Source organism: Rhipicephalus microplus, chromosome X (genome assembly GCF_043290135.1).
Source record: "Rhipicephalus microplus isolate Deutch F79 chromosome X, USDA_Rmic, whole genome shotgun sequence".
In the NCBI taxonomy this organism is placed as follows: Eukaryota; Metazoa; Arthropoda; class Arachnida; order Ixodida; family Ixodidae; genus Rhipicephalus; species Rhipicephalus microplus.
Window position 1 is genome coordinate 437,458,148 of NC_134710.1, and position 27,411 is coordinate 437,485,558.

The following is a 27,411-nucleotide window of genomic DNA, read 5'->3' on the forward strand; positions in this document are numbered from 1 at the left end:
AAAATATGGAAAGATAAGGAAACTTATGGAGCATACGGAGAGTTCATTATGGAAGATATGGGAGGATAAGAAAATTGTATGGAGTGTAGAGAAGCTTTCATAAGGAAAATACAGAATGTAAGGTGTTACGGAAATATACAGATTTTGTAAGGTGCTTACGAAAATGTGCAATAGTGTATGAAAGGAATGTGGATTGTTGCAAAAATGTGGAAACTCTACAGTTGTTGTCACATTTTCAGCAGAAAATCCGAGCTCTATAAAGTTATAAATGAATGCACAGTGACTTATATAGTACAAAAGAATAACGCAGGCTAGTCTGTGTTGTCAGTCACCACTGTTCGCCCTTTTCCAGAATGAATACAACTTCTGCAGATGACCAGGTGCTAAAGTCTGTCACACGGAAAATGTGTCATTCACAAGGAATGACAATAACTGTCATTTTACTTGCATGCTGTCACACGAAAACAGATCAAGCAAGAAAAGCATAACTTCAAGGGCTCATTTCTTGGTAGAAACAATAATAATGAGAATTAATTCAATGTGAATGAACTTGTCAATAAAAATGAAACTGTTCTCATGAACATTGGCAAAGAGAAATGTCGTTTCAAAATATCGACCATGAGCTTAGCTCTCCTGAGCACCGACAAAAGATATGAAAATCTATGAAAACTAATTGCATGTAGCCTAAAAATAATTTTTATTTATAGTATATGTGATCCTACATTATAAATACAGTTATACACTACTTGCCACAGCTTCACGACAGAAACGAGGTAGGGGCAGAGGGAGTGGTCAGAAAAATAATTAAGTATGAGAGCACAACTGATATGTACGGACACATAATGGTGCTTATCATTGATGCACGGATGGTCGTGTATAGAGCTGGGTTGTTTTGAGATCTTCAAAAGCATTGTTTCGGACCACCATGCAGATTACGCTTCAATTGTATTGCTACATAAGGCACAGCTTATGGGCCAGCTTTAATGAATAAGAAGATTATAGATTAAACAAATGCTTTAAAATATATCATATCATGGCTGCATGGACGCATACAAGCTATGTGAAGCGCAATGAAGTGAGGACGCATGAGCTTCTCTTGATGCTTCAGTTCTACGTAAATGCTTCAACTGTGCTGCAAAGAAATTTAACCAATGTCTGTGTGTGCAACATTGTCCATTTTAAACTATCTATATGTATATATAAAATTTCTACTGCGGGTTAAGCTATGTAGCACTCCATAACTCTTCCTTTTAATAAGGGCAATTTTTCAAACAATCAACACTATTCATTTTCTGTCTCATGACTTCGTGCCCACAATTCTTGGTTTGGCTCGATCACAATTGTGCAGCCCTTATTTTGGAGGAATAAGAAAAAATCAACCAAAATATATTTTGGAACTGCTTCTCGGTGATATTGCCTTCCCTCAACTGCCACAGCTTGAGATGAGTCATATAGCAAGTCTCGCCCATACCTAGGGCCTACCCTTGAAGAAGCTGGCCCGGCTGTGAAATGCTAAGTTTTTTCTCAAATAAACTTTTTGGTTTGAGTTTTCTCACTTCTCGAGTCCCTTCACAATCAAGCAGACCCAATTTACCCCTTAGTCCTTAATTTTGTTATATTATAAAATAAATAAAAAAATAATAATGAAAATAAAAATACTAATAACTGTTGCACAAAAAACACAGTCCCACATACGTACTTGAACGCAATATTGCTTTTATTTTGTTTTAGAACCTAAGGCATTAGAAAAAATAGCAGTACAATTAAAACGTTGAAAAAAAAAACAAAAAAAATTTGACTTGGCGGGACTCGAACCTGCGCCACTTAATTGTGCGCGCGGACGTGAACTGAGTGCTAAGCTATTCGTGAACTTGCTAAGCTATTCGCGCAGAACGTTGCACTTGCGTTTAAGTTATGAATCTAAATTTGCTTTTCGCACGCTATGTGTTGGTATATTTATGTACGATATGCGATCGTATCTATTCTTGTGTGCATATGTTTTGTGATTGTATATACGTCACATGCTTTTCGCATGTCTTTCAACTATAGATTGCTGCCCCGCCGCGGATGAAAACAAGTATTTTTACACCCACACACAAGCTTGAGCAGTTGAAGGTTGTTTCCCGGGGCTCTCTTGCGATTGAGTTGGCCACCACAGGGAATTAGAGTGATACGCCATTAATCCCTGCATCTAACTGTATTCCACTTTGTAGCTCTATCGCTTGATGACAAATCGAGCGCGGGGTGCGACGCTATTGCGCACGACCATGCCTCGCGTAGTGGCGACATCAGCTGATTGCGCCGGCCAGCTTGCTTCGATTTGCTTTAGAGCAAAGAAATGTCATACCTTGAAAGATTGCGTACTGCACTATGTCAAAATGTTACTGCTTTTAGCCATCCTACGATTCATTGAGAATTGATAACTCTGATATCACTACTGTCGAGCTTTGCGTCGGCGACACGCACCGAACGTGAAACCGCACTACGTCTGTCGTAGAAGCAGTAGGAGGCTGTCGTCTGCTAGAACAAAAACAAAACAAAGACCTGCGAAAATATTAATTAGTTGTAACTTGTTTTTTCAATAACCGTTTATCACTTTTAAAGTTATTTTGCCAGATAACATACAATTTTTTTAGTTTATAGCAGCGACAGATGTTTTTTTTTATTTTCTTCACACAGATATCCAAGCCAAACCCATTCACAGCTAAAGCCACATGTTGTTTGTCTTTGTCTCCGTGGGCATGCTCTCTCTTGTGTTCCCGCTGCTACACACGAGAGCACGAAATGTTAAATTTACGCAAGGAAGCGCCGTTCCTCGTTCGTGTGATGTGCTAAGATTGCGCCCTATTCCCGTGGTTGTTCGAGTGCGGATCAAGTGCGAGTCGTCCAAGAAATCGGCGGGTTGGGCGGGCGCTCGAAGGACTCCGAGGTGACGGCTGACGCCTGTGGTTGCTTCCCTCAGGACAGTGTGAAAGAAGCTACAGGTAAAGTGGCACTTTTTTATGTAGACCAAGTATGCCACTCAGTGCAAGTGTGTGTTGCTGCACTCGAAGGAGGCGTCGTGAAACGGCAACCTTATGCGCCATTGCGAGTGCGGTTGCCGATTCGCTTTGACAACGCTAACGCTAGCAGAGCCATGGCGCATCGGCGCGGCCATACTGAAGCTAATTCGAGACAACTGCGGCAACATGCATGTGTATGATGATCGATTTTTTCATATGTGCAATGTAGTGAGGAAGACGCACACGGCGCTTGCTACGTTGTTGATTAAATGAAGCCTGCAGTGCCATTTGATGGAAGGCAGCAATTTGTTTACGTTCGCGGGCGATACAATTTGTAACTTGGCTCGATTCACCTAGCCAACCGCCTAAGTGGGTTGATTAGCATACGTTCACGGTAAAGCTTTATTATGCCCCTAAACAGTGGCGTGTGCTTGTTAAAAGATATAAGGTGTGTGCCTAGTGTAGAGAAAGAGGTGTTCGTGCAATCTGCATGTGTACCTGCAAGACGCCTTTGCTTGTAACTAATAATGTACCGGCCAGCACCTACATTGTACGCCTGACTTTGAAGAAAACTTGCATGCACAATGTGATATTTTGTAATCTGCCAGAGTTGCTTTTTATAAAATAAAACACTGCCAGCATGTTCAAAATATGTTTCGCTGCTGTGTGGCAGGGTTGCGGTTATCACGCTGTTGTGTAGTTGCGGATGCAAGCACTTATAGTTTTGACGCGTTAATATTTCTCATCTAACTCATCAGGTGTTTGGCTGTTTCAGCACAAACAAGGCAAAGAGAGAAGGAAGACGGGTAATGACAGGACCAGTGCCGACTTTTGTTTGCAGGAGAATACCCATGGTGGTGTATTTATTGTGACAGCCTTTCTGTGTTGCTTTTTTGCCCAATTTATGCAACAACACAGTTGTCAGCAATATGAGAGAGAACACTGAAATTAGCTTTTAAAGATCATGGTGACTAAATGCCTAGTAATTCACAGCACAAAGTAACAACAAAAGACATCAGTATGATCAATGTGGACGAGTACAGTCTTGCATTTAAAAAATATATTGTGCAAAATGTTGCCTAAGTAAGGAACCTCTCTATGTTTGCAAATAGTGTGACGTCACTTCGAGCGCCATGCCAGCCATTCCCTCCCTCTGTGCAAGGGCTGGTTGGCAAGGAAGTTGTTTGTGACGTTCCTGATAGACCACTGAGATGTATGCGATTTTAAACCTGTAGCCTAATATATACATAATCTCTTGCGCAGTTACATCGCTGCATCTGACACCTACAACTTATTTGCATATTTACATTGCTCCCTTAGGACCGAACACGCAAACTTGTTGTTTGCATTGTCACTTCATGAATATCGAGCGGTAAAGGTGCTGAGTATATGTGAAACAAGAATCTCTGCTTATTACATGAAGACATATGAGGCCTTCGATAAAACGAGTTATACCTTTATTGGGCCTGCGTACTCGTCGGGGCGATTCATACATGCAGCTTCAGCAAATGGTATCTTCCAGCCCGGTGACCATGCAATTTTTTTCTGCGCACAGTGCAAACACCGAGATGTACCCACTCGCAGATGGTCGCGTCAAGTGCATATTTACCTTAACTAAAATGTCGAATCAAGTTTTTTCATCGACAGGTCCCTGCCATGAGTGCTAACGTCTTCGCAAACAAGACACATTGTTATTGACACTGCACACACCACACACAATATTCTCAGTTGAACCAATATTCTCAATACCTTTCAATGCACACTACATGCCGCAATCAACAGTGCACATTTTTGAAGACTATGCCACTGTTCCTCGCACAGGCCACCACGTGTGTTCACTTCTTCATGATAAACAGACAGCGTGACCACACAGCTAGATGTTTGCTGACACATACTACAGCTAATGTCGACATTGTAATGAAGTGTAAGCTTTGAAAAATTAAAACTTGCCCCAAACACCGCACGACTGTACCGGGCTGAGCCACCAGCAGGAGTGTTTTTCCAGCCACACCTTTTACATGTGCCAGTGACATGATGCTGTGACGTACCTCGGTAGGGGCCTATCGCTGCATACTTTATGTGAATGAGGGTCCTGTTAGTGAAAGCAGGCATTGTTGATTTCGTAACTTGTTCATTCCCAACTGGTCCTTCATTTGCACGAGTTGTCTGTCTGATATTCAGGCGAACTTTTGTGCAATAAATTATACAGTTGGCAGTCTGTGCTTGCTCCATACTGTTGTTACTGCTGTTTCTTGTTGTTAGTTTGCACTGCTCATTACTGCTCTCCTACAGAGGCTAGCCAATCTTGCTGCTGTTTTGGACAAGATGCAGCTGGCAAGTGCGATATTGTTCATAACTCTAAATTCTCAAGGAAAAATTGTCGTTTCATATACAGTTAGTTGCATTCTAATCAGTACATTATAAGAAATCATTGATTAAACATTAATCCGTGTTCCTTCACATAATGCTAACAACTTTTATATGAAATTGAATGGTGTTTATAAAAAACATGGGTTTTAGCTAAACTTCATGCTCTTTTCTTGAACAGCTGACAAAACGCTATTGAATGCTTACTTGCCATGAATTGGACTGTGTTTGAAATACATTGGAATTCTTCACCGGACTGCCAGTACACTTCACATTGGAGGAACATTTATTAACCAAGGGTTGATTAATTAAGAACGGAAAGAAAGAAGCGGCAGGCCGGGATACTTCATATTGGCATCCGTTTCGCTACCCAGTGCATTATTATGCAAACTTGCTATAGAGTGGTTATGCGTCTTGCATGTGTGTCTGTAAACCAAGAACTTTGGGTAGAACTATATTTATCTTACAAATGGTTGCAGGACTGTGGAGGCTGTAGGGCTGCTTAGGAATGGTGGAATCTCTGGACATGTGTTCAACCTTGCTGCATCAGCTCCTTGGTGTTTTCACGGCATCTTTACAGATGTGTTGGATGAGTAAAGCAAGCAGGTTTCAACACAAAGAAAAGTATAATATGGCAGCACCTCTTGTGCGTGCCTTACATCCCAAGTATATCAAATATTTATCTTGCACCTTGTGGCCTGTAATTTTTAAAGAGACACTTCTTTTTGCTTTATATTTGAGCCTTGATGCTTTGACAGCAATGTATTTGTGTTTGACAGCAAGTGTTCTTGAACAAATAACTGATCTTAATAATGAGAAAACACCCTTCATACTTGGTCCTTAGCATAAGCTAGCACATACCTGTAGCAGATTCAATTATTCATTTTTTGCTGGGATGATAATGGGCAAGTAGCAAAGGCAAGTTCAGATTGGAGTGGTCGGTGACGTCTGTTTAGGCTCTGCCATATTGCTTTGCAACCAGAGTTACTTGTGGCCCCATATACAATGAAGCCACATGACGTGCATATTAAATGAGATTACCATATCACATTTTGCTGCATCTCAATGTGTGCCAAACAAATGCAGATATCATTAGCTTGCCACTATAAAGGGATACTAAACCAACACAATGTTGAAATTCAGTCGTGGTGTTGCAGCTGTGTATGACTCTACAATGGATGGATAGCCGTGATAATTTGTTTCTATTTTGTCGCAATATTAATGTTACACACATTGTACGATACTGAAGAGGTCCTCGCTTATTTCGCTTTTTTTCGCAATGCTTCTTTCTTGTCTCTTCTTGCCATGTGCTTCTCCTCACTGTACAAGGAGCAAGAGTAGTGGGCACACAAGCACGTATTTAAAAAAAATGTTGTAAGGTAAGCACTGAGAAGCTGAACACTTCCGAAAGGCTCAAAGAGGTAAAGGTATTGTTTCTAGCTACTTTTTGGGCACCCACAGCTAGTTGTGCTGCTGCAGTTAAAAAATGAGTTAAATGTTAAAAATTAATTGGAGGCGGTTTGGCACCCATAATTGCAGTTACATACAGAACTAGGTTTGAATGCGTAAGCAGAATCTGTTCACTCTAAATCAATCCAAATGATATCTGAAATTCAGGAAATATTCACAGAAAAGCTCAGGAAAAGGCTAAGTGGTTGCCCCTTGAACGTGAAGGAGATACCCTTCTTCTAAAAGGTCAATAGACAGTCTAGTACTCTCGATATTACATGCACTATAAAATATTCTGGTGTGGTGCTTTTCATGCATGTTATAATGAGATAGCTTTTTAATAGAACTGTTGTCACTTTGCCCTGCGTTGCTGAAATTGTTCACATAGTTATAATACATGAATCACTTTATGCCTTTTGATTTTATGCATATTGTTTGCTTACCCAGTCGGTTTAACTTGATTTGGATAAAAACATAAATGCTCTAAACTTTTTTTTATTATACAGCAGGTTTATTTTTAAAATACGCGACCATTGATGTGAACACAGTTGGTGGCGTGCTTGATTAATCCTTCACTATCACCACTCTAACTTAACCTGCTACAGTGCATAGTGTGACAAAAGCAATGGTACTTAACATTACTGGCAGCATACACTTTTATGTCTCAAAATGTGTTAAAAAGCCTGGTAAAAATGTGTGTACGTTTTTTTTCGCTCCAAATAAATATTCTGGTCTACTCAAAGTAGCTTCCGCTCTTTTAAGGTCCTCAAACTATTAGAAGTTCAAAAGAAGTATCAATGCCATATATGCTTTCTTTGTCAGCCTACTCACCACTCTAATAGTGAGAATTACCCAACAACATTACCCAGTAAATTATAGGGATGGTATAAAAAGTAATGTCAATTCAATTATCAAAAAACGTTGCCAAGTTACGTTTTTGTTCACTTTTCTTTTCACAATTTTTTTAAAGTTACTTTTGATAACATCCCCTATAGTTTGTTTGGCATCATTTTCTGCTAGTTCTCATTATAATGTGTTCAACAAAGACAACAAGCCCATAAATTTATAGTTCTTTCCTTTACTCATGAATCTGAAACAGTGAATCTCAGTAATCTTAGCGGTGTGTGACTTGTTGTTTTTTTTTGATCAGTTGTGCATGTGTTCAAGTACATGCATTTAGGTGGAAGGGTGAACCATTGCCACCTCCTGTGACTAGCAGATTTTCTGAGAACTGACAGATGCATAATGCTGCCAAAGAAGTATAGGGATATTGGAAGTAATCGTAATGTAATTGCAATCGTAATGTAATTGCCAGTAGGCAAAAAAAAGCTGTCCCACACTCGCCATAATGGTAACAAGCAGCGCTGACTGACTCTTCCATGTATAAATGCACATATATACCGTACAAAATGGAAGAGGGATAGCCGCCATGGTAGCTCAGTTGATAGAGCATCGGACATGTTATTCGAAGTTCGCAGGCTCGGTCCCTGTAAAGGCAGGTTAACTTTTTTTCCTTCTACTTTTCTTTCTTCACAATTACAACACTTCTATTCTTCTTGAAGACTTTCTGGTGTAAAAAAGGTACCTTATAATCTGAAGAGGCAAACAGAATGTGCCAGTGCACGAGTTAGCCCTTGTAGTGGTTACAAGTACGATATGTTTTGAAGAATAAATCATTCTGCCACTTGCCTAAAGAATGGCTACAGGACATGGCACTGGATGCACTTTGTTATTTTTGAATCAAGCTATCTTGTATTCTATTTTTATAAATTACATGGGATACACATGACGGTATCACACACTTCAACGCCACAAAGATTATGCAGCGAACAATGTTATAAATGCGAAATTGCATAAGGATAAGGTGAAAACTGCACCCTCAACGAGAATGTACAGAAAGCACAGGGTGCAGGCGTCATTCCTTCTGCCCGTGCTTTTCAAGTGCGAGCTGTTTTCACCTCGTTCTGACCAACTAACTAGATTGAGATGTGTTGTTATAGTGCAAGAGGATGCTCCACGGGAAACTAGGTTTGTCTCAAAGTCTGTGTGTGTCTTTCAACCTATATGGTGCCCGGTTCAAGAGTTCATGCAGACCAGATCGTGTAAAACAGGACAGTGTAAAATGGACCGTGTAAATAAAATAACATGGACCATGTAAATAAACAGGATCGTGTAAGATGTCATTTTCGTGTGCAACTGTAGTTGTGGTTGTGCTGAATGACCTTTATTTATATACACTACATAACAAACTTGCTTCTTTAGAGTCGAGTGCATCTTCGGATCGATTGTAAATGTTTGAATATGCGAGGCCTTAAGTTTTATAAGAAATTCCTCAGTGTGCCACGAGGAAATGTGTGTTCAGCGAAAATTTGTATATCATTATATACAACTCTTAAAGCCTCGTCTACAACTTTATGCAGGTTGACCTTGAGCAGAAAACGAGGAGCGGCAGCAGCCCCCAGAAAAGAGCAAGCACCCTCCAAGCTCCCGAAGCTCTCTTCGACAGGAACAGCAAGGTCACTTTGTGACATTGAAAACCATTGCAAGGAGTGCCTTATCAGTACACTGTGCTGCTCTTTCATCGCAGAAGACGAAGTTGACCACTCCAGAGGAACTTCACGCTGTGTATTGTAAGTGCTTCAGTGGTTTTGTTTTTGTCCAGCCAGCAGTTAAGAAATAAAGTGTCAAATTTAGCCAGGATGGCTAGAGGGAGTCGGGCAGGCATGTTTGGACATTTGTCTAGCCAAGTAGTGCCAATTGTCGCACTGGTTCTGTTGGAGTTACTGCCACAATCACAGAAGCTACGTCACCTCTCTAAATGTACAGATGTGTCGAGAAGATTAGCTGCATTAGTGTTTTCTATAACTGATAACTGCCAACATTCTTCATTATACAGGAGTTTTGTTCCTCACTTATGGGTGTTAAGTCCTCCACAGAAAAAATGCAACACTTCTACTTCCAGAAGGCTCCGAGGCCCTACTTGTAGGTTTTTTCGGCTTGTATCATAAGCACCTCGTTTGGGTGTACATGAACATTTTATAAACATGTACAGCGAAAAACGTGGGTGGCCGGTCGTTTTGTCGTTATCATGTTCCTCGCAGTATTCTTAAGCATGATGTGCATTACGTTGTCAATCTGGTTTATGTGCATAGAAGACATTACGAAGTTTCAGGCTACAGTATGAAAAACCGGGAAGCAAGCTACCAATAACTTTTCAACAGAGTTGCTTAATTTCATACATGATACATCACTAAACGTTCGTGCGTATTCATCAATGTAAGCTCGTCTTAGTGTTATCCAAAATGAAGATGTGAGTCGACAGATGGAAACATCTAGTGGGGTAATCAGGGTGAACAGTGGAAGTGCCTCAGACAGGCTGGCCGATGTTGCGATAGGAGGACCTATTTTTTAGAAGTCACCTTGTCATCCTTGGCGTGTTAGTTTAAATGGGGTCAGTAATGACATCATCTTTTGGTGTAGGCGTGTGTGCCTGTTGGAATTGTTTGTCTGAAAAAAAACAGTAACGCATAAGAGTTCAGCCCATGCTTCTTTTCAAGTTAGGTTGCGCTGATACAAAGTGTTCTCCTGTCGGAGGTTGGGGGTAAGGAAAGCAAAAAAAAGATAATTGATAGAAAAGAAGAAAAAAGAAGAAAGAAAAGGGGGATGCAAAGTAAAAGTAGTGCTACACTGCACCTACTTTGCATCCCCCATTTTCTTCTTTTTTTCCCTTTTTCTTCTTTCACCTTTTTTGTTACATTAGCATTGTCCCAACTAGTGCATGAATCGATGACACATGGCTTTGCTATAGCAAAGATGCCTATGTGGTGTTGGATTGAACAGTGCATTGTACTTCATTCAGTTAATTACAGACTGATCAGTCTTGCAATAAGTGCTTCCTGTCTATCACCACACATGTTCAAATGAAAAGTTTGTGCTTGGCTCTTAGTATGCTGGTATATAGCTTGTGTCTTGCACTACTCAAAATGAATGTTGTTTTGCTGCTGTTTATGGTAATGAATTTATCCAACATGAAAATATCTTGCCTTGTGAACTTTGTCTGACCTGGCTTTCTTTTTTTCTTTTTCTTTCCTGTGCAGGCACTGTATATGAGGGAGGCAGTAACAGAGAGGTGATAGCTCGAGCTTCGGAAGAATAAATGCTGGCAGTAAAGCATTTACACATCAAACATCCCAGCCATTTTGTCAACCGTACTAAATGTGTTTTGAAAAAAAATATTGTGCTCGGTTACTGTATTGAAAACAGCAAAATGCTAAAATATATCGCAAAGAACAAAATATTAGGCCACGTTAGTGCCTTCTGGACTTCCCAGGATGTCGTCTGGGTGTTGTTTGTAAAAAGTAAAAAGTGTTTCAAGAATACAGCCTCTTCTACACCAAATTCGGTCTAGGTATTAAGTAAAGGTGATTCTGTGTAGTGCATGAAGCTCAGTAATATTAGTGCAATTTTTTTGCCACATCAAAAGCAAGGAAACAGTTCTCTATATATGGCAAGTTATATGATTACACTTTGTCTTAAAGTAGAAATGAATTTTTGAAGTTTTCTTATGAAGGCTGTTTTCTGCATTTGATATACGACAGCTTCCGTTGCAAAGTTCTCCATGGCCCTCAATAGGAGACTTCAAAGATCATTTTCCTCATTTAAACAAAAATTGTAATGATAACACTTGCAATATAACAAGAACTGTTTATTTGCTTTCAACTTACACATAAAAGTAATTTTCAATTAGACAAACACACAGCTCAAGTTGCATCTCAATGTGGACAAAAACGATTATATAGTGATATTTGTAATCTGGACCTAACATTATTTTTTTTCGTGAAATATAACTTCTGTGCAGTGAGTATTTGTGGCTCAAATATTCATACAAAGTGCAGTATTGCCATACAACAAATGCAAACGATAAACAGTTTGGCTGAATTCTTCAAAGCCTATGTAGCGGAAAAATTGCAACAATGTTACTCGGCTTCAATACTTTAAGAGGCACCTGTACTTGATATGTAGATCAAATTTGATATGGCAAGAAAAAGCGGTACTTAGAAATATTTCTCACAAATAACACCCGCACGACATTCTTCGAAATTCTGAAGGTACCCACGTGACCACTACTCTTTTCTCTTCAAAACATTTCTGCAAATAACTTTTTTCACAAGAGTAAATTACCATCATTTTTTAAACTATACATCTGTGATGGTCGCTAGGCAGTATGGTTTGTATGTTTGGTGTAGAATAGCCCAGTGCGAAAAACAACAAATGTCTGAGCATCCTTTGACGCTCGGGCGATTTCGAAAGCATTTGTTTATTAGCAGCAATTACGTTAAGCCCTTGTCTTTATGCTTAGGCCCAGAAACAAAACACAAGTAACTAAAGTAGTCCTAAGAGTCATGTAGTCTCACTGTTTCAAGGCTTGTGGAGCCTATATTTAGTGCAAGCTTCACCATTTTTTAAAAATTCGGATTCAACCAACAGGTTTTGAAGGAACAGTGCATTTTCAGCTAACTTGTTTCACACCAGTTACTTTGATAAAAAGCGGGAAGTAGAGGTAAAAATACCATTTGAAAGGCATTGTAGGTAATAACCAAAAGGACTGCTTTCTTTTTTGTGTGGTGGTTTGCCTGAACGCTGTACTTTTTGTGGTATAGTTCATTGTCTAGGGAACATAGGCCTTAAAAACTAACATTAGGCATATTGAGGTCGATTTCTTGGTTATAGTCATAATAGCCATATTAAAAATTATGACTTCAAACTTGATTGTTCTTTTGAAGATTTTCTTGCATAATGATATTTCAGAGTCTTAGTGAATTTTGTTATAAGAAAACGTGATGTCATAATAGGGTCACTTTTTGTATAGTCGTTCAGTTCTACCTTACCTTTTACATTTCTAATAGAGCAGTTATTTTCAATATCGGTATTTAAAATGGAATGAGCCTGCTGTATGTAGTAAGGTGTAAGCATTTACAGAGAGCACATGCACCCAACTTTTCTGTTGGCAGTTTATTTCTGTTATTCTTGATTTATATGTGGGATTTCACATCCGAAAACCACTATACGGTTATGAGAGACGCCGTAGTGGAGGGCACTGAAAACTTCGACCACTTGGGGTTCTTTAACGTACACCCAAATTTGAGCACACGGGCCTACAGCATTTCTGCCTCCATCGGAAATGGAGCCGGGATTTGATACCGCGACCTGCGGGTCAGCAGCCGAATTTCTGTTACTCTTGCTCCCCTATATGTGTGCAGTTCGGTTATAGTTATCTGGCTTGCACAGCTTTTTAATGCCACCTGTCTGGTCCTGCTTGCTTTCATTGTGATTTTAACCTTCATAAGTTGCATAGGTTTAACTCTCAAAATTGTTCAAGATGCCAATTTTGTGCACAAACTGTATAGTATAAAGGCAGCAGACGTCATGCACACACTGTTAAATGAACATTGAGAGCTTTCACATCCAGTTCCTAAAGTTTTACTGTGCAGGAAGCATTTAAATCATAATTTCATAAGGACATATAATCAATTATCTCTACCATCGAAATTCGTGACAACCTAGTTATTTTCACTGTGATAAGCATGCTGTTTTTTTGATGTGGCAGAACTAATTTATACACTCATTCCTTCTATTATTCACATATGCATAACATGAAGGATTGTGTGCCTTACATTTTCAGTTTCATTCTGTGTGTTATATTTCTTGTGCATGTGAACTATTGTGCTAACATGTGTCTCTGACATTATTTGTGCCAATTATTTTCATATACAGGTGCCTATGAAGGACACATAAGTTCTATGGCAGTGACCTTCGAAATTTACAGTGGTGCCAGAGCCTCAAGCAGCATTGTGCCGATCTCCACAAGGCATTCATGAGATAAACACAGCGCCGCACTTTCACAGTGCCATGATTATTATTTATGTTTAAACATTTCGTTCTAAAATTGCTGTTACATTGTGTTTTGTGCCACCATCCTGTGGCTTAGGTGGAGCTCGTGAAATTACGGTGCAGTCACCTCATTTGTGTACGATCAACACCGCAATGTCACTATTCACAGCTGGAGCATACAGACAAATAAAAAATATATTGATTGTAGCAGGGCTGAAGTGTATATTAATGCTTCTCCATTGAAAATAACTTTATAAGTTCTTTAAGTCTTGCATAGAACACTGCATTAATGTGTTGCAATGTAACCATTATTTATGATCTTTTGCATGTTTATTTAGTAGTTTTGTAACGTATTTTATTTAAAAGGTAATTTTGCTTGCGCATCACGACAATTAAAAAGATGCCGATGATTCAATCCCTCATCATGCACATTTAGGAATATTGTGATTTGTACACAGTATTGCATGTACTCAAGATGTGGACGTCTATTTAATTTACACATTATATTGCTTTGCACTAGATTCAGACGTAACATGCACACATTTCAGTAATTTCCGCATGATACGTCTTTCCATTAGATGCGGAGTCCGCATAATAAGTCTTATGCGGAGTCCGCATCAAACGTCTTATGTGGAGTCCGCATCATACGTCTTCCATATTCCAATAATTCCGTACTTGAGGTCTCCGCATCTTACGGAACGTTTCAGTAGGGATAAGAGGACACGGAACATGTGTAAATAGTATTATGCCTTGAAAAAGACGGGGTTCCCGTCGAAACGCCGGCCCAATAAACAGTTGTTATGTTAAAGCGCATCTACTTCCATATATATATATATATATATATATATATATATATATATAAAGTGGTCATTTGTTACTTACATCGTCCTCAATCCTGCATGATCACAATCACCACCATCTGCTTGTCTCTTAGTCCTCATTGCCACTCGGGGTCACCATCATCGTCATAGTCTGTGCACTGGCTCGGCCCGTTCGTTTCGCGAGATCTTTCCTCAATTAAACGCGGTCGCAACCAAGACTTACAATACTTCATACGTGGTGGAGGTGGATTTTCAGTCCTCTTACCTCCCGCAGATTGCGCCCACTGTCAGGCAGCATGTCCCAGACCGAGCTTACCGGAGCTGATGTCATCAACCACGCACCGACGCAAGCTGCCCCTCCTATTTACATACACGGACATCAGCGGGAACCCCCGCTCTTCGCTGGCCTTCGTGGAGAAGACGTAGAAGACTGGCTCGACGACTACAACCGCGTAAGTGTCGCTAATCGATGGGACGAGGCCGCCAAACTGCGTAACGTCCCTTTTAATCCAACCGGAGTCGCAAAGACATGGTATTTCAACCACTCCATTGACCTACCCGACTGGGCTACCTTCCAGCAGCAGCTGCGACACGTTTTCGGGACCCCGGACATTCGATCCGCCGTCGCGAAGAGGACACTTGATACTCGCCGACAACATCCTGGTGAATCGTACACTTCATACATCGAGGATGTCCTCGCACTGTGCCTGCGTGTCAATCAATTCATGCCGGAATCGGATAAAGTGCGCCGCATATTGAAAGGCATTGGGCCTGTTGCTTTTAATGCACTTGCTGTCCAAAACCCAGCTACCATCGCTGATGTCGTGACGACATGCCAGCGCCTTGATACGCTAGACTCTGTTCGCCTCCAACCGGACTTTGACGACCATCACTCTACGTCTCATGGCCACCTGCGTGACCTCATCCGGGACATTATACGTGAAGAATTGCGGTCTACCGGCTTTACATCTCCTACACCGCGTCCTACACAGTCTTCGGGAGTGCCCTTGCGTGACATCGTCAGGGAGGAACTTACATCGCTGACCGGCGTTGCGCCCATACAGCCACCTGCTTCACGCCCCATACCCACGTACCCTGAAGTTGCTGCCGTGCCTCCCAGCAATGCCCAAGCGACATTGCTGTGTCCATCCTACGCATCAGTTGCTCCCACTCCCCCGGTAAACTACCATTCCGTGCTGCCTGAACCTCCGGCCCACCTGACCGCACTATCTTCAGGTGCCCCGAATGCCTTCTATTCCCCACATTGGCGCTCCTCTCGCCCTGTATGCTACTACTGTGGCTATCGCGGCCACATATCTCGTTTCTGCCGAAAGCGCCAGCAAAATGAGCGTCGGAACGACGTGCGCGAACGGGAATCGTACACTGGGGCGTCTTATCAAGGTCGGCGTAATTCGTCTCCCCCTCACCGGTCTCCATCTCCTCCGGCATCGACTGCACCACGAAACAGCCGAAACACGAGACGCCGCTCGCCTTCGCCCTTCCGCCGTTCCACTTCTCCACTTCGGCGCGCCTCATTCTCATCTGATATTCGTTCGGGAAACTAAATGATGCAGTTCGTGGAGGAAAAACTGCATTCGGAATTAGAACTGAAATTCCTCCATCAGGCCCGTGTAACACGCTTTCTGTGGAAGTGGAAGGAGTGCGAGTCGATGCTTTGGTGGACACAGGTGCGACATTGTCTATGATGCGTGCGGATTTGTGTGAACATTTAGGGAAAGTCGTGAGGCCTTACGATGGCCCCACGTTAGTTGCTGCCCAAGGGAACGTCATTCGCAATTCCGCGTTTAGTACTCTGCGTGTGTACATCGACGGCATCCGCCATCATGTCCAATTTGCTGTCCTGTTCCGCTGCTCTCACCAACTAGTTTTAGGGTGCGATTTTCTATCATCCGCTTCCGCGGCGATTTGTTGTGTACAACGTGTCGTTCACCTCGCTTACACCGACTACATGCTTGACGACGACAATCACAAGCCACTTCGTCTGGTCGCTGCGAAAGACATCGAACTGCCTCCACTACAAGAGCAAATTGTCAGCAGTATGTCCAATAACATCTATCATGGTGATGTATTGGTCTCACCGTCACCACTTTACGTTCGTAAAGGTATAGTTCTTCCGTCCGGTGTCGTTCGTTTTTGCAATGGCTCTGCACTTGTCACCGCTGTAAACTCTACACCGGAGAAGATGTTACTGCCACAGGGCACTACTACGGCCCGTGTTGCCGACTTCGAGCCTGTATTTGTCACGTCACTTCAGGCCATCGCAACAAAGGAACCTTCCCTCGGTGAGCATGTTTGTTCCTCCGCCTTTACCACCGCTATCAGCAGTGAATTGACATATTCACAGAGGCAGAAGTTGCTCGCATTGTTACAGAAACATGCAAATTCTTTCGATGTTTGCTCGTCTAAGCTGGGCTGCACTAATACTACAGCACATCGAAATCAAACTGTTGGGACATCTATCGCATACCACCGACCCTACCGCATGTCCCTTGCTGAAAGAAAAATTATAGAAGAAAACGTTGCGGACATGCTTAAACGGGAAGTCATGCGTCCTTCATCTAGCCTTTGGTCGTCTCCTACTGTTTTGTTCCGCAAAAAGGATGACTCTGTGCGTTTTTGCGTGGACTACCAGGCGCCCAATAAGATCACACACAAGGACGTGTACCCTATGCCACGCATCGACGACGCCCTTGATTCCCTACAAGGCGCGGAATTCTTTTTAGGAATCGACTTGCGTTCTGGGTACTGGCAGATCCCTATGCAAGGAGTTGATAAGGAGAAAACGGCGTTCGCAACCGCTCACGGGTTATATGAATTCAACGTGATGTCTTTCGGGCTCTGCAACGCACCCGCGACTTTTGAGCGCATGATGGATACCGTGCTGCGCAGCTTGAAATGAAAAATTTGCCTTTGCTACCTGTACGACATTATTATCTTTTCGTCAACGTTTTCTGAGCCCCTAGAACGACTGGATCAAGTTCTGACATGCCTTGGTGGCGCCGGGCTTCAAATAAACACTAAGAAATGCTCTTTCGCTAGCAAATCTATCAAGGTCTTAGGACATGTCGTTAGCAAAGATGGCATCCGGCCCAACCCTGACAATATTTCTGCAGTCCTTCACTTTCTGCGTCCTGAAAAACCAAAACAGCTTCGTAGTTTTCTTGGCCTCGCCTCCTATTTTCGCCGGTTTATCCAGAACCTTCTATTGCTGCTCCTTTACACCAACTACTTGCTTCCAACGTCCCCTTTCTGTGGTCTCAAGAATGTGAAACAGCATTCGACCTGTTGAATCGGGCACTCACGTCTGAACCTCTACTCTGTCACTTTGACGAAGCCGCAACGACTATCCTCCATACCGACGCTAGCGGCCTTGGTATAGAAGCCGTTCTTCTACAACGCGACAAATCTTCCCTAGAGGAAGTTGTTGCATATGCCAGTCGCGCACTCACCCCTGCCGAAAAGAACTACACGATAACTGAGAAAGAGTATATGGCTGTGGTTTGGTCGGGGCAGAAATTCCGTCCCTATCTCCACGGCCTTCACTTCACAATCGTTACGGACCACCATGCCTTCTGCTGGCTTTCTACACTGAAGAACTTCTCCGGATGCTTCGTTTGGTGGATACTACGCTTGCAGGAGTACGACTTTGATATAACTTACAAGTGAGGCAGAAAACATCAAGACACCGACGCTTTATCTCGTTGCCCACTTCCAACTACCTATATCAGCGTTAGTGAGAACTCAACTGCCACATCTACCAAAGTTCATACACTTGCATCAATAAGGTCAGCCTTTTCGGACGACGTGCCAACATTTATCTCCCGCCAGCAGTCCGATTCATACTGCAGACGCATGATGGACCACTTTTCGGGAGTTTCTCATCCACCAAACGCCCGACTCGGTCGTTAACTCCTGCACTTTAAGCTGGACATTAGGGCTCTCTGCCGCCACGTCTACCACCCTGACTGTCAGCGCTGGGTTCCTGTACTGCCACGCTCTCTTCGACTTCAGGTGGTCGAAGCCTTCCACGATGACTTGTCTCCTGGTCATCTTGGTTTTGAAAAAACTTGACCGCATTCGAAGTCGTTATTACTGGCCTGGCCTTTCTTGTAGTGTAGCGCGGTACGTCGGTTCCTGCTACCCATGCCAGCGTCGTAAATTCCCCACGTCTGCACCTGCTGGACCTCTACAGCCACTTCCGTGCCCTTCGATGCCATTGGAGGTTGTAGGTGTCGACCTTTACGGGCCTCTTCCCGTCACATCTGCTGGAAAACGATGAATAGTAACCACCTTGGACCACCTGACACGCTATGCTGAGACTTGCTCAGTTATTTCTGGCTCAGCTGTGGAAGTGGCAGACTATTTTTCACGCCAAAATCCTAGGTCATGGGGCTTCTCGTGTTCTGCTTCGTGACCGCGGCAAAGTGTTCTTGTCACAACTGGTAAATGAAGTACTACGCGCTTCTCGAACTTTTCACAAGACAGCTTCAAGCTACCCCCTCAAACAAATAGCGCCACAGAAAGATTTCATCAAACCCTTGCTGACATGATAGCCGTTTACGTCCAACTCGACCACAAAAACTGGGATACTCTTTTACCATTCCTGACATTCGCTTACAACACTGCCTTTCAGCGAACAACTTGCTACTCACCATTTTACCTCGTTTACGGACGCACCCCGACAACCTTTCTCGACGGCTCCTTCTATAACAGCCATGAGAATTTTTGTCAGTCTTCTAGCGAGAATACCTTGCCTGCCTGCCCCATTTCGCCATTGGGCTCGCATCAATACTGAAGTCAGACAGCACGAGCGGAAGGTCGTCTATGACACATCCAACCGCGTTGTGTCTTTCCAACCTGGTGACGAGGTGCTGCTTTTGACATCTATTCGCACTCCTGGTCTCTGTGACAATATTCAACCACGCTTCATCGGGCCATACATTGTTTTAGAACAGACTTCGCTGGTCAATTATTGTACGACACCACTCGTCGCCCCAACAGACTGCCGCTACCGCAGCACAGAGATTGTTCACGTTTGTCGTATGAAACCTTTCACGCGACGTTCTCCGTCACTTTGACTCACGGCGGCCAGGGTGTCCGCTTCCAAGTGGGGGGAATTAGTGTGGACGTTTGTTACATCATTCTCATCCCTGCATGATCACAATCACCATCATCATCTTGTCTCGTTGTACTATTGGCCACTCTGGGTCATCATCATCATCATCATCGTCTGAGTACTTGCTCTGCCCATTCGATTTGCGAGGTCTTTCCTCAAATAAACGCCTATGCACATAAGACTGCCACGAATTCAATATATATATATATATATATATATATATATATATAATAAAGAAGTGTATACCTAGGGGCTATTTTTTTACGTGTTTTGACACTTTACTAATGAGATCTAACAGACAATAGTGCCAAGGAATGTATAGAGAAACGTGTTAGAATTAATGCAATGTAAACAGGAAGAAAGAAATGTGTGCGAAAAAATTAATTGCTGTGGGCAGTAATCGAACCTACAACCTTCGAATAACGCGTTAGATGCTCTACCACTAAGCCGCCGTGGTAACTCAGTGGTAAAGCATAAAACGCGTTGTTCGATGGTCGTAGGTTCGACTATTGCTCACGGCAAGTTATTTTTTCACCCACTTTTCTTTTTTCTTTTTGCATTACATTGGTTCTAATAACTTCTCCTATACATTCTTTGGCAATATTGTCTCTTAGATCTCATTAATATTGTGTCAAAACACGTAAAAACAAGCCTTTAGGCATACAAGTCTTTTCCTTATTCATTGACGAGCATCTCGTACTGGTGCCTGCAGGGGCTCTTGCACAAGTAGGCGTTTGGTGTGTAGCGACACCACAGACCCGAGCTAACGGGGGAGTTTCTGCTCCCTCTCAGGCCTAGCCCTGCGTGTCTTTGCCGTGTCCGGGGAAAAGAGGATCCTGGGGGTTGAGCTGACGCTGGATGATTGGACCTTTAAGGCCCCCCGGTAGAGGCAACACACCCCTTTGGCCCCGGCTTCGCGTAGACGGCACCACTGGGCTGACCCAGCCAGGAAAAATCGGCAGTCGCCTTTTCCTATCTTTCTCTTCCTACATCTTCGTCTTTATGTGTGACTTTTTATCGGTCCTGTCATCTTCTTTTTTCCGTTTACTTCCAAATTCCTGGCGGCAAGGGTTAACCTTGTGTAGTTACCCAACCTTGGGTAGTTATATCTGGTTATAGCGGCGCCTTCAAGTGTTCAACCTTGTAGCGTCCCCCTGTTGGGCTCGGTGGTGGGTGGTCACCATCGCCGCCGAACATGCTATGCACCACATGGCAAAATATTTTCCCCGTCTTAATGATCGGTCCCTGAAAAGGAACCGCACCGATGAAAGCTGCAAACGAACCGGAAGCGATTGTGACCACTTCCCACGCTTTCTAGTCATACACTCTCTGGCAGATAATGCTCTTTTGCAGGACTGTCGGTTTCCATGATAGCTAAAACCCTTGCTAACCTAATAGGCAAAAAGTACGACGCAAAGAAATTGTCATTCGATGAACTTCTTGTTGAAGTAAACCAGAAACATCATGCAAACACTTTCCTTAAACAGAGGCAGTTCGCCCACCTGGTTGTGTCTATCATCCCCCATCGCAGTCTTAACACTGTTCAAGGCGTCATTTCACAACGGGATCTTATGCGAGAAACTGAAGCTGACCTCCTTGAAGGCTTTCGAGAGGAAGGCGTAGTCGCCATCCGTCGAATAACCATGAGGCGAAACAATGAAGAAGCGGGGACGCCTCATATAGTACTAACATTTAACCGCTCCATCCTGCCAGAATCCGTTAAAGCTGCGTTCCTTCACTGCAAAGTCCACCCCTACATACCCAACCCTAGAAGGTGCTACAAATGCCAGAAATACGGACGTGGGTCGAACACCTGTCGCGAAAAACAAACGTGTGCAAAATGTGGTGATCATGAGCACCCAACAGAGAGCTGCACTTCCACGCAAACAGAGTGGCCTAACTGTCACGGGCCACACGCAGCGTACTCGCGGACGTGTGAAATTTTTAAAAAGGAAAAGGAAATCATCCAGATAAAAGTAATGGAAAACATCACATTCTCTGAAGCCCGGAAGAAGGCGTTGCTCTTCTCCGGAAGAACGTATGCTGACGCAGCGCGCCGGGGGGCCGGGCGGCGTCTAGCAACGGTGGGCACGCCATACTGCTTTGCTAATGCGTGCACATCTCGGCCCCCCACCAAGCAGCCGCAGGCTGCACTAACGTTCGAAGTCTCGCAGGTCCACCTCCATCAGACCTCCGAGATAAAACAGACAATCCAAACCCCGCAGGTCAACCTCCGTGAGACCTCGGGGAAGACGCAGACAACTGAAAGGGCACCTGCACCTCTTGAGAAACCTCCGTCAGCCTTCGAGTGTTCACAGGGGGCAACGGATGTGACGCCGGCGTCCTCAGCGTCTCCGATGCTCACGGAATTCATCCTAGTGAAGCGAAGCCCAACAGAATGCCTAAGAGGGAAGAAACACTCTCCAGTCTAGGCGCCTGACAAACGCGGCGAAGTCTGAATAACCCTCCTACCTTTCTTCCTTCTTAAAAATGGCTGCCGAGAGTATCATCTACTGGAACCGTCGAGGTCTGCTGAAGAACCTTGATGACATTTATGAAATACTTGCGCAACACCAACCTAAGATACCTTGCCTGCAGGAGACACACTTAAACCCAACACACACTAACTTTCTAAGAAGATATGTGGTATACCGAAAGGACAGGCATGGCACTGCCCATTCATCTGCGGTGTCGCTATCTTGGTGCAGAAAGCACTCCCATCCCAAAGCCACACTCTGGCTACCGACTTAGAGGCAGTGGCATTACGAACCCTTATCTTTGGACGAATGACAACTGTGTGCTCATTATATATCCCTCCAGACTATCACCTGTCTACTAAAGAGTTTGAAACTTTAGTCGACCAGCTCGCGCATCCATTCCTCTTGGTTTGATATTTTAATGCGCACAACCCCCTATGGGGATGCAGAAGAACAGATTCTCGAGGCTCCTTAATCGAAAACTTCCTCTTGTACTCCGGCTCCTGTATATTTACCAAAAAAACCAACGTACTTTAACGCAGCGTGCATCTCATACACAGCCATAGATCTTGCTATCGGCTCTCCTTCACTCATAGCAACCACAGATTGGTCTGTTATTCATAACCTCTATGGAAGTGATTATTTTCCTGTCTCCCTAAAACACACAGGAAATACAAGTAAGACGACTACAAATGTATTCAGGTTTAGAGAACAGGATGCTGACTGGACAAAATTTCGTGAACTTACAGAACTGTCGCTTTCTTCTATTGAAAACCTAGACACTCATGACTGTGAAGCATTGGTCGTACTTCATATCATACAGGCCGGAGAGCGATCGATCCCACAGACATATGACAAGACGCGAAACAAACGACGGCCCTGGTGAATTGCGGAGTGCAAAATAGCTCGTGAGAACCAATACAAAGCTTGGTCAAAATTTCACAAGTACCCGACAGCTGACAACCTGATGAATTTCAAGCGTGCAAGAGCAAATGGTAGGCGTATCCGACGAGAATCAGAGGCAGAGCTGGCAGTTCTTTCTCTCGTCAGTTAACTCCTACACTGATACACATAGGGTGTACAACAGAGTAAAAGCACTTCAAGGGCACAACACTCATCTGGTCCCTCTCGTCTGTACTGCTGGTGATACACTGGAACACCAGGCAGATGCCATAGGCCAACACTTTGAGCATATCTTCAGCTCAGTGCATTATAAAGACTCCTTTAAACGACACAAGTTGCTGAGAAACGTAAGCTTATCCGTGATAGAAGTCCATCTGCTGGAGGCTACAATACTCTGTTTACCATCGACGAATTGAAGGCAGTGCTGGCAACATGTGGCAACTCAGCTGCAGGCCAAGACAAGACTACATATGGCATGCTGAAACACTTACATGAACACACGCTTGATGTCATTCTCTTACTGTTCAACAGCGTATGGTCCTCCGGGCGTCTACCTAAGGCCTGGAAAGAGGCAGTTATAATACCCATCCTCAAACAAGGAAAAAAAGCCACACTTGTCGCTAGTTATAGGTCTATCGCCCTGACTAGCTGCTTGTGCAAGGTATTTGAAAAAATAGTAAACCGCCGCCTCATGTACTACCTTGAATATAATGGCCTCCTTGACCGTCGCCAAGCTGGATTCAGATCAGACTGGTCGACAGCTGACCAACTCGCAGCATTCGAATCCTACGTCAGGGATGCCTTCATTCACAAACAGCACTGCCTTTCTGTATTTTTGACTTGGAGAAGGCTTGTGACACGACATGGCATTATGGCATTCTCCGTAACTTGCAATCTCTTGGAGTGTCAGGGAACATGCTGAATAGCATTCAAAGCTACCTCTCTGAACGTACGTTCGTGGTTCGTGTTGGAAATGTCCTTTCAAGGTGGTTTATGCAGGAAAATGGTGTCCTCCAAGGTGGCGTACTTAGTTGCACACTATTCATCGTAAAAATGAACTCCATAAACACTATACTGCCTAAAACAATTTCCTACTATGCATATGTGGATGACATTCAGATCAGCTTCAAATCGTGCAACCTAGCCGGTTGGGAACGTCAGATTCAGTTGGCAGTAAATAAGCTCTCAAGCTGGGCAGACAAAAATGGTTTTGAGTTTAACTGTAACAAGACTGTCTTCCTACTCTTTTCAAAACTACGTGGCATAAGGCCGTCCCCCGACATTTCAATGAACGGACACACCATTGCTACCAAGAAGGATCATTATTTCTAGGTGTTGTGATGGATGAAAGGCTCAGCTTTGTCCCACACATCAAGCAGCTGCGACTGAAATGCTTGAAAGCCTTGAACTCGCTCAAGATTCTCTCACATCAGTGATGGGGTACAGATCGTGACTGTCTATTAAACCTTCTCAGTAGTATAGTGCTCTCACGTATTGATTATGGCTTGGTTGTGTACGAATCAGCATCGAGATCCGCACTTAATATTCTCGACACAGTGCATCACCATGGGCTTCGTCTGGCTAGTGGCGCTTTCCGAACCAGCCCAATAGCCAGCCTGTATGTTGATACAGATCGGTGGTCATTAGAACGACGACGGCAGTTCACAAGCATCAAGTATGCAACCAAGGTGCTCTCTCATGTCGACCACACATCTCGCGAGCTATTGCAGGATACATCCAATGCCCACCTGTTCTTGAGGCAACCATCAGCTACGCCAACGTATCCCATCAGAGTGGCCTCACACTTTGAAAATCTTAATATACCCGTCTCCAATCTCCAACTAAGTTCCCACAAGGACACTGTGGCAACATGGGAAATGCGAGCTGCGACTAGTCCTTTCTAGAGGTAGGAAAGCATGACCTCCCAGTCGCAATCGATCAGCATTTTATGTACTTACAGGCAAAATACAGGTGTTCTGAGTAGTACAATGATGCTTCCAAGTCCTCGGCCGTCGCATGTGCTGCATACGGCCCAGCGTACTCTGAATCTGCAACAATGATTGAACATACCAGTATATATACTGCTGAGTGCTATGGCATACTGCTAGCTATAAGGCACATCTTAAAGAAGAAAGAACCAGCCTCCATCATATACACAGATTCCCTCAGTGCAGTGACTGCGTTGTCTTCCGCAAAGACACATAAAAATCCAGTGACTAATACCCTTCTAAACTGCCTCATGTCAGCCTACAAATCCAAGCTTAAAATCACGCTATGCTGGATTTCGGGACACTGCAACATAGCTGGCAATGAGGCAGCAGACCGACTTGCGAAGTTCACTGCACCGCGCCCAACAGTAGACGTAGTCGTCAACCCTTATGAGGACTTGAGGCCGCTAACCAGAAACCGAGTGCATAAGCAATGGCGAGAGGAATTGAACGCAGCAATTGAAAACAAACTGCACACAGTAAAGCCAAGAATAGGTAGATATGCTCCTGAAGAAACGTAACAGGCATCAAGAGGTTGCACTGTGCAGACTCAAGATCGGTCATACACATGCAACACACCCGCACCTTTTAAGCAACTCTCCTGCGCCGTGTTGTGAAAAATGTGGTGATGTGCTATCTGTCGTTCACGTTTTAGTTATGTGCCCGTACCTTGAAACACAAAGACTGAATCACTTCCGAGAGCTATACAAATGCCACATACCGCCTCACCCTTTATTTTTTGTTGGGGACGATCCCATGTGTCCCATAAAAGTAGCTTCAAATTTCTTAGCTGATGTTGGATTCCTGCACTTAATTACATATTCTCGCTAATCTCAGCCCTCTCTCAATCCTGAGAGAACCGCTGAGACTTCTTTACCAAATGTCATGCAGCGCGCACTCCTTGTCCTGACAAGGACCACTGCCGCCACTGCGTGACTTTTAAAAACCCATAGGTTTAAACCGTTTTAAACTCATCACACATAGTCATTACACTTAAGTTTAATCTCTATGCACCACTATTTTATTCTTGCCACCCTGAAGTTTTTTTCTATAATTGAATCAACAAAAACCCTGTGTTTGGCGCTCTTTGGACTAAGTTACCCTTGCGCCACTCAAAATCTACCATCATCATCATCATCTCGTACTGGCAGAGTTGGCACCGTTAGGTTTTATACAAGGGGCCATTGGTCAGCTGCCAGCTCGTAATAAGCTCACGTGCCAAGTGACGCCATACAGGCTGCTAAAAAGAGTGTGCCACACTTGCCGCCATGGCTACAGGAGGCCCTGACTGACACTCTCTCGTTTAAATTCACATATAAGCCTAATAAAGTGACTGCGGGGATGACCACCGTGATAGCTCAGTGGTAGAGGATCGAACAAGTTATTCGAAGGTCGTAGGTTTCATTCCTGCTCACGGTGAGGAATTTTCACCCACTTTTCTATGTTTTTATTACCACTACATTGGTTTTAATGTCTTCCCCTGTACATCTCTTTGCTATAATGTCTGGTAAACCTTATATATATATATATATATATATATATATATATATATATATATATATATATATATATATATATATATATATATACGGTCAGCGCTGGGATCCCGTTCTACCCCGATCGCTTCGGTCCGAAGTCCTCAGAGCACTTCATGACCATCCGACGGCAGGTCACCTTGGTTACCACAAAACCTACGATCGCCTTCGAAGTCGGTTTTATTGGCCAGGTATTACCACTAGTGTAGCTCGGTACGTTGGGTACTGCACTACCTGTCAATGTAGAAAACTACCCACATCTGCTCCAGCCGGAACACTACAGCCTCTTCCGTGCCCAGCCACACCATTTGAAGTTGTAGGCATCGATCTTTATGGCCCCCTTCCAGTCAGTGCTGCTGGAAACCGATGGATAGTAACAGCCATTGACCATTTGACGCGCTAAGCCGAGACGGCATCCGTCACTACCGGTTCAGCTTCTGAAATTGCTGATTTCATCCTCCGAGCCATTGTACTGCGTCATGGTGCTCCACGTGTATTGCTCAGTGACCGTGGAAGGGCCTTCCTTTCACAACTAGTGAACGAACTTCTTCGCGCTTCTGGCACAACTCACAGGACTGCCTCTAGTTATCATCCCCAAACTAATGGCCTCACTGACCGATTTCACCGCACTCTTTCTGACATGATCGCCGCCTACATTCAACCAGACCACAAGAACTGGGATGTAGTCCTACCATTCGTCACTTTCGCCTACAATACGGCTATTCAGCGGACAACCGGCTACTCACCATTTTACCTAGTTTATGGACGCTCCCCTACTTCTCTCCTGGACGTCTCTTTCTTTACCTGCCATGTGGATTCATCTCGATCCTCTTCAGAAGAA

The 27,411-nt window shown here is 43.6% G+C and overlaps 1 long non-coding RNA gene across 1 annotated transcript; it reads left to right on the plus strand.

The window, feature by feature from the left end:
• Positions 1-6,960: 6,960 nt before the first annotated feature.
• On the plus strand, positions 6,961-13,921 carry LOC142776593 (uncharacterized). Its single transcript, XR_012887659.1, has 2 exons — positions 6,961-9,448; positions 13,593-13,921. It is a non-coding gene; the product is annotated as an uncharacterized LOC142776593 (long non-coding RNA).
• Positions 13,922-27,411: the final 13,490 nt, after the last annotated feature.